The sequence below is a fragment of the Cajanus cajan genome, chromosome 1 (genome assembly GCF_000230855.2).
Source record: "Cajanus cajan strain Asha chromosome 1, NIPB_CcT2T_4, whole genome shotgun sequence".
NCBI lineage: Eukaryota > Viridiplantae > Streptophyta > Magnoliopsida > Fabales > Fabaceae > Cajanus > Cajanus cajan.
This window is the reverse complement of record NC_138517.1, coordinates 420,166-435,466: the sequence shown is the minus strand read 5'-3', so window position 1 is coordinate 435,466 and position 15,301 is coordinate 420,166. Positions and strand designations below refer to the sequence as shown.

General features: G+C 39.3%; 1 long non-coding RNA gene across 1 annotated transcript; it reads right to left on the bottom strand.

Moving 5' to 3' along the window:
* Positions 1 to 9,343: 9,343 nt before the first annotated feature.
* LOC145953859 (uncharacterized) lies at positions 9,344 to 15,291 on the bottom strand. The gene is made up of 3 exons (XR_014431093.1): positions 14,088 to 15,291; positions 13,237 to 13,330; positions 9,344 to 9,862 (listed from the first exon to the last, which is right to left on the bottom strand). It is a non-coding gene; the product is annotated as an uncharacterized LOC145953859 (long non-coding RNA).
* Between the last annotated feature and the right edge of the window lie 10 nt (positions 15,292 to 15,301).

The window sequence follows — 15,301 nt, the reverse complement described above, 5'->3', positions numbered from 1 at the left end:
AACCATGAGCTTAGGCGAAAACTACTATGGCTTAGTAATTGTTGATGACTATTCTAGATACACATGGGTTATGTTTCTTGCAAACAAAAATGATGCTTTTAATGCCTTTAGAAAATTTGCCAAACTTGTTCAAAATGAGAAGTGCTCAAACATCACCTCTATAAGAAGTGACCATGGAGGTGAGTTTCAAAACTTGATGTTTCAGAAATTATGTGAGGAACATGGTATAAACCATAATTTCTCAGCACCTAGGACACCTCAACAAAATGGGGTTGTTGAGAGGAAAAATAGGTCCTTAGAAGAACTTGCTAGAACAATGTTGAAAGAAACAAACTTGCCAAAATATTTTTGGGCTGATGCTATTAACACTGCTTGTCATGTGTTAAACAAAGTTCTGATTCGACCTATATTGAAGAAAACACCCTATGAAATATACAAAGGAAAGAAGCCTAACATTTCATATTTTAGAGTGTTTGGGTGTAAATGCTATGTGCTGAACAATGGAAAAGAGCAATTTGGAAAGTTTGATGCAAAGGCTGACGAAACAATCTTTCTAGGATACTCTACAAATAGTAAGGCTTATAGAATTTATAATAAGAGAACTCTAGTTGTAGAAGAATCTGTCCATGTGGTATTTGATGAGTCAAATAAGCAAGAGTCTAGGCAAACTGAAATTGAAGATTTAAATGAGTTGCTTGATCAATCCCTATTGGAGAATGAACCTAATGAAGTGCCTAAGGAGAGTGAATCACTTAAGAAAGCAAAGGAAACATGTGAACAATTGCCTAAGGAATGGAAAACCACAAGAGACTTATCAATGGACAACATAATTGGGAGCATTGGAAAGGGTGTTTCAACTAGGAGTGCAATTAAAAATATTTGCAACACCATGGCATTTGTTTCACAAGTTGAACCTAAGAACATTGATGAAGCACTTAAAGATGAGCATTGGTTAATGGCCATGCAAGAGGAACTAAATCAGTTTGAAAGAAATGAAGTGTGGGATTTGGTGCCATTACCAAAAGATCATCCAATTATTGGAACTAAGTGGGTTTTCAGAAATAAGCTTGATGAATCAGGAATAATTATAAGAAATAAGGCAAGACTAGTGGCTAAGGGGTATAATCAAGAAGATGGAATTGACTATGATGAGACTTTTGCCCCTGTAGCAAGGATAGAAGCCATTAGATTACTTCTTGCTTATTCCTCTATAAAGAATTTCAAGCTCTATCAAATGGATGTGAAAAGTGCTTTCCTCAATGGATTTATACAAGAGGAAGTATATGTGGAACAGCCACCTGGCTTTGTGGATTTCAAGAATCCTAATCATGTGTACAAGCTCAAAAAGGCACTCTATGGCTTGAAGCAAGCTCCTAGATCTTGGTATGACAGGCTGAGCAAATTTCTAATTGAGAGTGATTATGAAAGAGGAAAGGTGGATAATACATTGTTTGTCAAGAAATTTAAAAATGATACAATGTATGTACAAATATATGTGGATGACATTGTGTTTGGATCTACAAATACCTCTCTATGTAAAGAATTTGCAAAAATCATGCAAGGAGAATTTGAAATGTCAATGATGGGAGAGCTTACATTCTTTTTAGGATTGCAAGTTAAACAAATGCATGATGGAATTTTCATAAGTCAAAGCAAGTATTGCAATGAACTTCTGAAAAAGTTTGGTATGGAAGGGTGTAAGGAGGCTGCCACACCAATATCAAACAATTGCAATCTTGACTTAGATGAGAAAGGAATTGCTGTTGATAGTTCAAAGTATAGAGGAATTATAGGATCACTCTTGTACTTGACAGCAAGTAGGCCTGACATAATGTTTGCTGTGTGCCTATGTGCAAGATTCCAAGCTAATCCTAAAGAATCTCATATGAAGAGTGTGAAAAGAATTCTTAAGTATTTGAAAGGTACAACAAATGTGGGGTTGTGGTATCCAAAGGGAGTCTCACTAAGTCTGATAGGCTACTCAGATTCAGACTATGCTGGGTGTAGACTAGATAGAAAGAGTACAAGTGGAACTTGTCACTTGCTAGGTAGTGCACTTGTTTCATGGCATAGCAAAAAGCAAGCTTGTGTTGCTTTGAGTACAGCTGAGGCTGAATATATAGCTGCTGGAAGTTGTTGTGCTCAAATTCTTTGGATGAAACAACAACTAAGAGATTATGGAGTTGAGTTGAACAAAATTCCTTTGAGGTGTGACAATACTAGTGCAATAAATTTGACCAAGAATCCTGTGTTGCACTCAAGAACAAAACATATTGAAATAAGACACCACTTTTTGAGAGATCATGTTCAAAGGAATGATTGTGTTGTAGAGTTTGTGGAAACAAGCAAGCAATTAGCTGATATTTTTACAAAACCTCTACCAAGAGAAAGATTCAACCAATTGAGAATTGAATTAGGAATAATCAATGAATCAAGTTTGAATTGATTATGCTTTGAGAATGGAAGTAAGATATGTGTGGAAGAAAGTATCAGTGACAAATAAGACTTGGTAAAATTTGACAAATGTTAAAATTTCAGAGAAGCAAAACTTCTCTGGAATAATCGATTATCTTAAGATATAATCGATTATCTTAAGTAATTCATGGAAATAATCGATTATCTTGGGTAATAATCGATTATCTAGAACATGAAGAATTTCAAGAGTCTCTGAAATAATCGATTATTTGGGTAATAATCGATTATTTGGTAAGAAGGAACTCAAGAGTCACTGTAATAATCGATTATCATGGGAAATAATCGATTATCTGAGTAGTGGAATCTGAGAAGTCACTAGAATAATCGATTATTCTGTAAATAATCGATTATCTGGGTTGTGTTAGGAGAAACTACCCTCTGTAATAATTGATTATCTTGAAAATAATCGATTATCCATATCAGATTTCATTTTTAAGAGATTTTACTGATGCAAATAATCGATTATTTGCATAAATAATCGATTATCTGGGCGGTTCTTTTAAAACTTCCTAAAACGGTTATCTACGCGCCAACTATTAAACTACCCATTACTCTTATACCAGAACGTGCTGGGGCATAAAAAACACCTCCCACAACCTCTCTTCTCTCATTCTCTCATTTTCTCTCAACCCTCAAAACCCTAACCCTCTCAAATTCTCTCAAAATCTCTCTTCTTCTTCATTTTCTTCAAGACCCATCCATGGCATCTTCATCCAAAAGACCAAAGAAGCTTGAAGTGAGGGGGAGCAAACGTCCTCTTCCCTCTGGGCAGCTGATTACGAAGTGGTTTGCGGATGAGAAAGCTCAAGAATACTACTTTGAGTGGTACGCCGGTCGGAGAATCATTCCTCCAAAGACCCTGAAGCTTGATTGGTTCAAGAACGAGGGTTTTAGCTTTCCAACCCTTTTGGAGCACCAGGAGCTGAAGGCATTTTTAGAGATGGATGGACCCTACTATCCTGAGTTAATCAGGTTATTTCTCTGCTTTGCCTCAACTAATGAAGGGGTTATGCAATCTGTGGTCAAAGGGAAGCTGATTAGGTTGGATGGACCGACATTGAAAGCGGCTGCGGGTCTGAGCGGCACCGGAAAGGAGAAACTCCAACCCTTCAACTTTGGGGATTTTGAGGAGCTGACCACATTCCGGGATTGCCAAAGGAACCCTCTGAACACCAATTACGAGAAATTCTTGGCGGGAGGTATGAAGAAGAACTCTCGTTTAATTTCTTTTATTATTGCTTGGATGTTAAAACCCAGGTTACACAATCATGCTCAAATGTCAAGGGATGACATTTTGCTGATGCATGTCATTAAGAAGAAAATTAAAATTGACTGGGTGTCAGTAGTAAATGACTGTATATGGAAAGCAAGGAGAAAGGAAGACAGACCGAATCCATATGCTCTTTTGCTATCTAAAATTTTTGAGAATGCTGGAGTAGATTTGACAGGTGAAAGAAAAATTGTGTTGCATGCTTCGAATAAAATTGAGAAGTCTTCTTTGCATCACATGGGGATGCTCAAGCAAGAAGACAAGTGGGTGTTTAAAGGCGATATACCCCCTACACCGGAGCCGGCAACAGATGAAGATGGTGTTCCGTCTCAAGATGAGGATCAGCCACCACAGGTGGAAGCTGAGCCTGGAAGGGAGTCTGAACCAGAACTGAAGCCTATATGGTGGTGTGTGTATAGTTGTTTTTTTTGCAAATGGTATGGTGTGTGTATAGTTGTTTTTGCAGGTATTGTGCTTGTGTGTGTGTATTGTGCAGGTTGGAATGAATTGAAGGCACAATGGATGAAAATGTTTGAAGCACAATAGCATTGGGTTGATACAATATGAATCATGGGTTGTCATCATCAAAAAGGGAATTGTTGCGGGTTGCATCAATTGTCCCGTGGCGGAGGCTAGGTGGGCCAAGTTGATGGAGTTGTTCCTTCCATGGGTGATGACAATGGTTGAAAGGAGACTCCTTTCCCTTGATCTAGGTTCACCAAGGGGTAGACAAAAGGAAGTTTATGGGACAATAAGGGAGATAGGCGAGAAAGGGAGTAGGGTGCGGAAGTGTTTAAGGTATGGTGTTTGGTGCTCACATGGTTGGCTCACTCCAAAGGTAAATGGAGGCCACTCTAGGGTTTTCACTCTCCAATGGTGGAGATAGGAGAAGGTTAGCCAAAGGTAACCTAGTGACTAAGGATAGGATTTGAGGCACAAAAAGGCTCACTCAAATTCATATATTCCAAAGTATTTACAAGTGGTGGGGTGTTGGGTATTTATAGGAGGGGAGGCATCTAGGGTTTCATTTGGGACATGCATGGCCGAAATTCATAAGGCAAATGCACTCCAAATGACATTCCAAATGAACCCTAGATGCTACTTGGTGACCAAGTTTGGAATCTATGGGTCTAGATTGGCTACATCAAGGTGCATGATAAGACCATGCAACCTTTGCCCTCCACTTGGGCCTAAGCCTTTCTATCACCAAAAATAGATCCAAATCTCACCAATAATGCGTCACCCTTCTAGTGTAATACCCTAGCCCAAATTAAAAACCTAATCATCTAAAGCACCCCATAATACAAGGGTAAAATGGAAAATACAAAGAAAATAAATCCTATAACTAAAATACCCCAAAATACAAGGGTAAAATTGGCAACTAAAATAAACCCTATACTAATGAGGCTTAGGAGAGAACTAATACTCTATGATCATGAGGAGAGTATCCCTTGGTGTGTGAACACCCTCCTCTTCTTCAACTCTCCTAGCCATGGACCTAGTGATGGGGCCCACATGTGTCTTCAAGGATGGTCCTCCATCACAAGTCACTGTCGAATCATGGCGCTTGGGCTGCTGCGCTCTTAAGTAAAAAGAGTTGCGTCCTGACTATCAGCTATAGCTTTTGGCCTAATGGTAAGCGCTCGATCCAACAATTGGTATCAGAGCCAAGGTCATGAGTTCGATATCTAGCGGGGCAATTGCTGAGGGGGAGATTGTTGCGGGTTGCATCAATTGTCCCGTGGCGGAGGCTAGGTGGGCCAAGTCACTGTCGAATCATGGCGCTTGGGCTGCTGCGCTCTTAAGTAAAAAGAGTTGCGCCCTGACTATCAGCTATAGCTTTTGGCCTAATGGTAAGCGCTCGATCCAACACCCTTCAACTTTGAACATGACCGAACACCCCTTCGGCCTTGAACTTGGCCGAATACTCCTTCGGCCTCAAGCTTGGCCGAGCCTCCCTTCAGCCTTCAGAATGATCGAATACCCCCTCGGTCATGAAAACAACCGAACACCTCTTCGGCTAAAGGCTTGGCCGAAGACCCAAAGTGTGTCAACCCACATGGAACATATGGCAAGTTAGGATATCCATTACACAATATTTATCGTGTTTAATTAAGGGAGATCAAGGTTAACCAAGGTATTACCCATCTCCCAAGACAGAAGGGCCACCAGGCCCAGATACGTCACTATAAATACACAGGTGATGGGACAGAAAAGAGTTATGATTTATCTAGTATAAAAGCCTTTATTGCTCTATACCGAACACTTATTTGAGCATCGGAGTGCCTTTGCAGGTACCCTCCCCACCTTTGGAGATAGTATTCGGTCGACACCAAAGACTTAGAAGATCACGAAGGAGGAGCAACAAGAAGAGTGTTTCTAAGCAGGAACATTTTGGGCGCCCACTGTGGGGCCGAAATTGAAACGGTTCTCGAGCCTGAAGGAAGATGGTAGCAACTAGGAGTCAGCAAGAAAACACAGCACTTCATAACCTTGGGATGCCCCGAGAATCGAGATAGCAGACAAATCAAAACGAAGAAGGAATGAAGGAGTCATATGTGGATCGATCTCAACCTCCCAACCCACCGTCGGCCATAGAACAGCTGAAGGCCGAGATGTTGGAATTGAAAAGACTTCGGGAGAAGGACGCACACGAACTGTCGGTCCTGAGGAAGGAAAATGCGGAGCTTAGGAGCGATAACCGATCCTGGCATCCATCTCGCGACACCCCCAATACTCAGTCAACGCATGACCAAGGGGAATCGTTGGGATGGTACAAAGAGACAAAGATCCCCCGGCCACCTGGCGGAGTGACGACAACGACCATGGATCAGTAATGACGAGAAGGGAAGACACCATTCACTCCGGACATCGCCAGAGCCCGGTTGCTAGACAACTAAAGTTTTTCCTACCTCATTAAAAGGACAAACACTTAGTTGGTTCACAAGACTCGCCCCAGGATCGGTGGACTCCTTCACAACCTTGTCCTCTCGATTCGTAATACAGTTTGCCACGAGCAGACCCCATCAGCTCACCTCGATTGCACTGGTCAATATCCACCAGGAAAAGAAGGAACCTCTAAGAACTTTCGTGGAGCGATTCGGGAAGATGACCCTGTCTATCCGAGATCTAGACCCAGCGGTGGCAATGCACCACCTCACTACGGCATTAAGGCCAGGCCCCTTTGTAAAAAACCTATGTAAAAAGTCGCCCCGAGACCTGAACGACCTAAGGCAGAGAGCCACTAAGTACATGCAGATGGAAGAGTTGGTCGAGTTCAGGAATCAGAGCCGGTTTGACCTCTTCCTCGGAAAGAAAGAAGCTGAAAAAAAGCACCCTCCAAGGTCTCGTCCCCGAGACGCACTCAATCGAGAGAGGAACAATAGGGGACCCAGATATGCACAATACACGCCGCTCAACACCAACAGGACCAAGGTGTTGGAGCAGGCCTTGGCCACAGAAATCCTCACAGTGCCCTGCCGTGCTATGACTCCACCCCACGCGGACAGGACCAAAACTTGCTAGTTTCACAAGAACAGGGGACATACCACTGAGGAATGCACAGCCCTCCGAGATCGTATTGAAGATCTCGTTAAGTCAGGCCACCTTCAAAACTTCACCCAACCTTCGGGTAGGAAGAGATATGATAGCTACCATGATAAGAGGGAATCCGGAAGGGGGAACCGCGAGAGGGCACCTCAAAGGTATAGATCCCGGGAACGCAGCAAGTCTCAGGAGAGAAACGATCCACAGCGAGACCGAAATCAACCCAGAAGGGTGATAAACACAATAGCTGGAGGATTCGTAGGAGGCAGGGGCACATCCTCGGCACGAAGGAGACACCTAAGAGCAATCAGATTGGTCAGCGCAGTAACAAGAGCAGGGTCAGTCCACATGCCACCAATCACCTTCACCGACAAGGACTTCCAGGGGTTCGATCCAGTGCAAGACGACCCTATGGTCATCATTATAGAGATTAACAATTGTATTGTGAAGAAGACACTGGTGGATCAGGGAAGTTCAGCCGATATCTTGTATTGGAAAACTTTCGAACAACTGGGTATACCCGAGCGCGAGTTGGCACCTTACAATGAGCCCTTAGTCAGATTTTCGGGCAAACGAGTGAACACCCGGGGAACGATAGACTTATACACCTACTTCGGGGACGAACAACAAAGACGAAGGGTTAAAGTATGATATGTGGTGGTGCACGCTAATACCTCGTACAACATCCTATTGGGCCGACCCTCTTTGAACGAGCTCCGAGCTATTGTCTCCACCCCTCACCTAGCTATGAAGTTTCCCTCCGAAGAAGGAACAATTATCACTCTACACGCCGACCAAAAGACGGCCCGCGAATGTTACTTCGCCAGCCTAAAAGTACAGCCAACTCCAAAGCCAAGGCGAGATGTCAATGTCATCGTCGATGCCTGTCAAGAAGGGTCGATCCCAGACCTAGAGCTCGACCCGAGAATTGAAGACGAGCATAGGGTCGAACCAATAGAGACAACAATCCCGTTTCAACTAGGGAGAAATAAAGAACAAGTCACTTACTTGAGTTCCCAATTGTCGGAGGCCGAAGCGAGAGATATCAAGCAAATCCTCGTAAAGTACTCGGACCTATTTGCCTGGACGGCGGCCGACATGCCAGGCATCGACCCAAGCTTCCACTACCACCAGCTCTTAGTGTGCCGAGACGCCAAACCCATCACTCAAAAGAAAAGAAAGATGGGAGGGGAAAGGGCTCAGGCGGTAAGAAAAGAGACAACCAAGCTACTTCAAGCAGGGTTCATCAGGGAAGTTAAGTACTCTACTTGGTTGGCCAATGTGGTAATGGTCAAGAAGGCAAACGGCAAGTCGCGGATGTGCACCGACTACACCGATCTAAATAAGACATGCCCAAAAGATGCTTATCCCCTACCCCACATAGACGCATTGGTTGACGGAGCGGCAGGCCATCAAAGATTGAGTTTCCTCGACGCATACTCAGGGTATAATCAGATACCAATTTACCCACCAGATGAAAGAAAGACTGCATTCATCACCCTTTCGATTACTCACAATACTTTTGATTGGGAATCAAGATACCTAAGCACTGCTCACAAAATTTCGACCACGGCTAGCTCAAGATATAGGAAACACCACAATACTCGTGGCTATCTCTCTTTATATATATATATATATAAATACATACATCGCAAAGCTACAAATTAATTTGACACGTCGAATTTTTTTAACTCTTACATAGAAATATCTTAATATCATAAATAGTTTATTATTATTTATATTTTATTTTATTTTATATCTGTATATCATTTTTATATATTTTTATTTTATTTTTTTTAGTGTAAACTAATATAATAATTTTTAACTATTAATCTATAATATTTTTTTTATTTATAAATTTTAGGGGAACAAAATTTTTTTAAGCAATTTTATTACATATTAAAAAAATGGGGGAGAACCTTGAAGTATTAAATATATATATATATATATATATATATATATATATATATTTAATACTTCATTTATATTATAAAATGACAATTAAATTAAAATAAACAAAAATCAATAAATAGAGAGAACACCAACTTAAATAGAAGTTGTTTATGCTACGAAGGCACAGACCTATTTACATTGTTAAAATTAATGATTAATATTTAAATATCTTTAAAGTCAATTTGCACCAATTCTCTATCAAGTATAATAGGAGCAAATTTCGTTTTTAAGAAAAATATTAATTTATATGTTGAAAGCATAATTTTATTTTGTAAAGTGTGTTCACCATTTTTTTAATTAATAAAAAAATATTTGTTTAAAATTATAACGACCTACCATGGTCATTATACTTAGTGGAATTGATTACACTAGTGAACTAAGAGAAGATATTAAACTGAATAACTAAATGCATACATGTATATAAAAGTAATAATAAATTACATTTCTATGCTCAAAATGTAATACTCTCCCAGTGCCGGTCAAGTACAATCAAACAATTATCCAAGATGGTAACTCTGATACTAGGACAAAATTTCACATCCCGCAGCGATCACAAAAATACCAACTCTAACCTAATCCTGACCTGCTCCCACACATAGTGTGATTATCGCAGTCCATCTACATGGAAATAAAAGGTTAAGCTAGAGTTCAATAATCAATCATGTAAGCATAAGAATAAACATTTATGCTACACCATCATCAAATCACCAATCATTCTCATAGAGTCACACCATACACTATATCATACACTACTCATGCAACAAATGCAACTCATGAAAGATATTAATGCATATCAATCATCTAATGTGTCGTCATGCATTCACCTAGAAGATCTCTCTAACAATAGAGTAGTATAAATGAAATTTCATCTTACCGAAATCACCCCAACCATTTTAATGCCCAATGCGCCCACTCAATCACAGCAAATTGGGATATTAATCCTCACTTTGGTTTACTCGGCTAATGACACTTACACACTTAAAAGTTTGGTTCCATCGTCAGGTATAACACAACTGGGTACAGACTTATCATGACCTTGACATGCATTGCCAAGTTACTTGAGGAGTTCGTCCACCGACTATCCACAAGGAACCACGCACCTTCCCCAGTACTTGGTTAAGGGAATAACCCTTGACCTCATATCCCGCTCTAACACTAGCTAAGAACTTAGAGAAAACTCACCCAAACCAATGACCTATCTAAGCACCACTCTCACCCAAAATTAGTGGCCTATCCAAGTACCACTCTCATCCAAACTAGTGGTCTATCCAAGCACTACTCTCAAGAGACTCTAAGTGAGCTCTTCAAGTTCGAAAACATTCCCCCCTCCTTAAGTCTTAGGCTAGACTTATGTTATAAGGCATCACATGTAACAATGCATCTTACAACATATATGATCAATCCACCACTATGATCAATATCATCCTCATATAAACATACATGCATATCATATCATGCTTAAACATTCATATATATCATTACCAAGCATGCATATTAATCAAGCATCAATTTACATCATATATAACATACATATTTGAACTAAATATACAACATAGTATCATACAACTTTTTAATTCACATGATAACACCTTAGAACATCAAAACAACATGCATCTCCCTTCGAAAACTGTCAGAGCAAACACACACAAAAATTTATACTCATCCAAATAAGCTCAAACCTATCTCAAAAGAAACATAAGAGAATAAACTACAACTCCTATGAAGACATAAAATTCTAAAAAAGTTAATCTACTTAGCTAAAAATGTCAAAAATCGCAACAGATATGATCAATGTTGATAGCTTGATCCCTGTTCACTAAAACAACCATAACTAGAGTTCTGACCACCTTTTTAGGTGATTCCAACACTATTGGAAAGCTAACATCCAAGGCTATAACTTTCATGAAGACAACAAAGTCTAATTTAGAAAACAACAAACCGCTTAGCGCTTTTGCCTCTAGGGATCCTCTTTGACACACGACCCCCAAAGGGCTTAGTCCATTTAAACGGCTCAGCTATTTCAAAAGCGCTTAGCCCTTTAAAATGGCTCAGCCCTTTGGTTCCAGAAATCCCCCTCTATCACGCGGCCCCCAAAGGGCTCAGTCCTTTAAAATGGCTCAGTCGTTTGATGATAGAGACACCATGTTTTTCACCATTTTTGGACCTCCACACTTGAAACTCATAAAAAAAAACCCACATGCAATGGAAAAGATAGCATCCATGCACCAAAAACATTTCAATTCAAGTCTTAGAAACAACATGTGTAACGACCCGCCATGGTCTCTACACTTAGTGGAATCGCACTACTACTAGCAAACTAAGAGAAATATTAAGTTGGATAACTCATACATACAGGTATAGGTAAGAATAAAAATAACTCAATTTCTGTATACAAAATAGAACACCATATATGTACAGTCATCCCAAAAATAATATTCTCTAGTGCCGGTCAAGCACAAACAAAACCGTTACCCAAAATGGTAACTCTAACATGAGGATCAAACTCCTCGTCTCCCAGCGGTCACCTCAACTCTAAGTTATCCCTGATCTGCTCCCATACCAAGTATGATCATTGCAGTCCCACCACATGGAAACAGAAGGGTAAGCTAGAGTTCAAAAATCAATCATACAAGTACATAACAATAATCTATATTACACAATCATCCAACTATCAATCATATTCATAGAGTCACACCATACACTCTATCCAATACTACTCATGCATAAAATACAATCTACCAATCATGAAGCCAAACACCACACACTTCATCATATTAACAATCATGCAATAAATGCATCTCATGACAGATATCAATGTATATCAATCATCTAATGCATTGTCACGCATACACCTAGGAGATCTCCCTAACAAAAAAGCAGTATAAGTGACATCCCATCCTACCGAAACCACCCCAACCGTTTTCACGCCCAATGCGCCTGCTCGGTCATAGCTAAACAAGATATAATCCTCACTCGGGTTTACTCGGATGATGTCACTTACACAATTAGAAGTCCAGATCCACCATCAGGTAAGCACAACTGGGTACAGGCTTACCACGACCTTGGCATGCATTACCAAGTCAATTGTGGAGTTCGCCCATCGACTATCCGCAAGGATCCACGCACCTTCCCGAGTACTTGGTTAAGGGAATAACCCTCGACCTCATACCCGCTCCAACACTAGCTAAGGACTTAGAGGAGACTCACCCAACCCAGTGGCCTACCTAAGCACCACTTTCCCAAATCCAGAGGCCTACCTGAGCACCACTCTCATATATCAGTGGTCTATCCAAGCACCACTCTCAAGAGGCTCCATGTGAGCTCTTTCAGTTTGAAAATATTTTTCCTCTCCTCAAGTCCTAGGCTAGACTCATGCCATAAGGCATCACATGCAATTATGTATCACACATCATACATGGTCTGCCCACCATCATGATCAACAATCATACACATTCCATAAGACATCACATGCAATAATGCATCATACATCATGCATGGTCTACCCACCATCATGATCAACAATCATACACATATGAGCATATACACATGTCATATCATATTTAAACATTCATATATATCTTTACCAAGCATACATATGAATCACACCTCACCATACATCATATATCGTACATACATGATCTAAAAATTCAACTTTAAACATGCCGAAGCATCATTTCAACTATCACAAATAAACATGTTCACATCCTACGCAACCTGAGCGCCCCCGACCTAATCCCAGTCAGAGAGTTTCAAAACTCTCATCCAAACCTACAAATTCAGCCATATGCAAACACAAAACACAATGCATAGGCTCCATACAACTAAAAAATAAACTTAAATCTCCCATGCACCATCTGATGCATCAAAATCACCAAAAACCCCAAAAAATGAGCGAATTCTCCAATCCAACCATGGATCCCCAACTTTCATGCATCAATTGAGTTTCTAAACTCACATGTAACCTAAACAATAAACATTCTAGATTCCCTTACCTGAAAATTGACTCAAAATGGCCAAGAACTGAGGAGAAGTAGAATTTCCTTCCAAAGCTCAACCCGAAACTTCAATCCACCCAAAGCAAGCTTTCTAGTATGAATTTCAAGAAAAGACAGAAGACGTTAGTGATCTAGAGGAGAAAAAGAATCATAAAGAGAAATTTGGGAGAGAAAGGAGCTCACAGACCCAGAGTCATTCTCTCTAAAAATTCTCTCTAAAAACTACATTTTCTCTTCAACCACACAACCCCTATTTATAGAAGTTCAGGAGTGGCCAGAACGGCCCGTTTCGTATCCAGAACGGCCCGTTTCGTATCCGGAACGGCCCGTTTCGTATGCGGAACGGCCCGTTTCGTATCCGGAACGACCCGTTTCGTATCCGGAACGGCTCGTTCTGCACCCCTTCATCATGTGCAAAAATCACATGCAGAACGGCCAGTTTTGAAACCAGAACAACCCGTTCCGGGACTCGTCCAAAACAGCCCGTTCTCCATCCAGAACGACCCGTACTCCATCCAAAACGGCCCGTTCTGGGGTTTGGAACGGCCCGTTCTCAACTACGATTTACAGGTCAATTTATTAGTTTGGAACTGCCCATTCCAGTTTGAGAACGGCCCGTTCTGGGCTACTAAATTACCCACATTGGGCTTTTGGGCTTTCTGAAATAACTTACTACGTTACAACATGAACTCATCCGATGCATTAAATAAGCCAAAACCCCGTTTTAGCCTGAAAACCCCGAAAATGGGTAAAACCTCTCAAATCAGTAAATCAATCTCTAATTTATGCATTAATTGAGTTTCTAAACTCACATGCAACCAATCCATCAAAATCCTAGCTTGCCTTACTTGAAAGTTGGCTCAAAGCAGCCAAGAAGAGGAAGAAGAAGAAGAATTTTCGAACAGTCGACCCGTAGACTTCAATCAGCCAAAATCAAGCTTTCTAGCCTGAATTCAAAGAAAAGATAAAAGAGATTAGTGATCTAGAAGAAAAAAGGAATCAAGTAGAGAAATTTTGGAGAAAAAGGAACTCACAGATCTAAGGCCCTTCTCTCTAGATTTTCTTTGAGGATGAGCTTATGAGTTTCGTTCTCAAAGAAAACCTTATATACCCTTCTCTCTAGAATTAACTAAACTCTAAAAAATTAACTTACTATATTACAAAAGTTTTATTTATTTTTTATAATTTAGGATAATTTTTTTTAGTTTTAAATTTATATTTTTAGTCTTGTGATTTTTTTTTTAAAAATATTGTTTCAGTTTCTTAGGGGATGTATTAGATTAAGATTTCAATGAATTTCAAAAGGCTTTTTTATTATAAAAAATCTTATGGTATTCAATTAAAAAAATTTAATATAAAAAGTCATATGGTATTCAATCAAGACAATCATGATTTTTTTAAAAGTCCATCAAAATTTGGTGGTATTAAATTAAGACATTCAAGATTTTTTAAGAGTCCATTAAGATATTATCTATTGTTAAAATTTTTAAATTATTAAAATTTAACTATTGTTTTAATAAAATTTAATATTAAAATATATATTACAAAGACTTAGTAGGTCATGATAATAAGCCCCAAAATGAAAATAAAGTTTTCAATTTACGTCATACATCTTTAAAAAATGTGATCGAGAGGATATTTAGTATTTTTAAATCACACTTCATAATTTTTAAGTCAATGTCTTTATTTCTATTTAAGATACAAGCTAAACTTATATTGTTCATGTAACACTACATAACTTTCTTTGTAAAGAATATTGTTCCGATAAATTTCTAATTGAATTAATGAATGAATCTTTATCTTCAATGCTATTAGTTAATGAAGACCATAATTTTGAACATATTATTCATATTCATATCCATGAATGATAATATGTCATTACATGAAAGACTAATATAACTTTAAATATATGAAGAAATGTAAGTTAGAAGGATATTATAGTCAATTATTTGTTAAAAGATAAAGACAATTATTTGTCAAACAATAGAAAAATTGTGTTAGTTTTAATTTTCTTTATTATTTATGTTAGATTTTTTAATTAAATCTTGTAATATTACTGATC